The sequence below is a fragment of the Tachysurus vachellii genome, chromosome 4 (assembly GCF_030014155.1).
Source record: "Tachysurus vachellii isolate PV-2020 chromosome 4, HZAU_Pvac_v1, whole genome shotgun sequence".
Lineage (NCBI taxonomy): Eukaryota > Metazoa > Chordata > Actinopteri > Siluriformes > Bagridae > Tachysurus > Tachysurus vachellii.
In genome coordinates this window covers 22259486-22260792 of record NC_083463.1, presented here as the reverse complement: position 1 = coordinate 22260792, position 1307 = coordinate 22259486, and the positions used below count along the sequence as shown (strand labels likewise).

General features: G+C 39.6%; 1 protein-coding gene across 1 annotated transcript in view; it reads left to right on the top strand.

Moving 5' to 3' along the window:
• The first annotated feature begins 223 nt into the window (after positions 1-223).
• Positions 224-1307, top strand: part of shq1 (SHQ1, H/ACA ribonucleoprotein assembly factor) — a 57161-nt gene continuing 56077 nt past the window's right edge. Inside the window, exon 1 of the mRNA XM_060868372.1 lies at positions 224-359. The gene's annotated coding sequence lies outside the window, so the exon portion shown is untranslated. The remainder of the gene's footprint in view (positions 360-1307) is intronic.

Sequence of the window (1307 nt, the reverse complement as noted above, 5' to 3'; positions counted from 1 at the left end):
GCCCGTCCACGAATATTCACTCTCCCGAGGGAGGCGGAGCTTAGACGCTGTACCGTAATGCAGCAAAAACTCCGCTTTGTCGAAAACGAAGTTGCCTAGCGATATAATTAAGGAACGACGTTATGGTGATTTAGTGATTTCGAGGAGTTATTATGCTAAATGAATATAACTGATGTGATAAATTACACGTCAGACGTAAGAGTTCTAGCTTTCCGTGACTTACTGGCAGTCGTAATGACTAATGCGTTTCTATTTCAAGAATTACGGTAAGCGCGTTGACGCTATATAAAACAGGAACTGGACCGTCCATGTGTTCGTGTTACTTTCTACACGTGATCGTTTTGACCCGGGATATTAAGGTAGGTATAGTATTATCCTGTTTAAGCAGAGAAAGCACGGGCCTTTTTTTTGTGGCAGTTCGATCTCTTATGGACTTTAAATAAGGCCACTTTTCGAGACATAACACGCTGATGAAGAACCAGCTAATGCATATTATAGCAAGCAATCCAGTGTTGTTTTACGTGTAAATCTTAGACTATTATGAATACTTTAACGGCTAATTACAAGTCTGTTTACCTTATTTAAGCCATTTCGTGTCTAACTAGAGATTTCAGGTTGTGATTTGGACTTTGATCACTTTAGAAGCTGCCTCGTGAAGCCCAGCACTATTTCCTGAACATTGCACTCTGCAACAGTTAAAGTGTGTTTAGGGTGATAACGATACACACACCCATATACAGTAATGTCCATAAACAGCAGACATAAACATTCCGCCTTTGACGTCTATGTAATTATAGTGTTCAACTTAAAAAAGCACAATAACTGTGTTAATACACACAGTCAGTGACTGTGTGATCCGTTTAGATTAATTAAGGCACATAAAAGCTGTTTATCAGACTAACAACGTGAACCATGCTTATAATGTTATTGATGTGACTTATATGGGGCGTGCCTGGTACAGGCTTAAGCAAAGGGGCGTTACCCACTTTTGTCCCCAGTAAGTGTTCATACTACTGGTTGTTATGGTAACAATGTTTTAACTAGCAGTACACTTGAAAACTTGCTTGCAGTTAAAAATTCTATATAAAATTCACCATATCATACAAGAGTAACCCTTTGCCAGTGATCATGTTACTACCAGTGTAACACACATTTGTCCGGCTTGCTGCTGAATGTAGTAAACTAGCATGCTGGTATAAAGTCTCTGCTGATTCGAGATAAGAACGAGAAGGGAGTGCCTGCTTGAGTCATTTTACGGGTTCGTTACACCTCACATTATGTAAACGGAGTGATGATTAGCTGTTTTA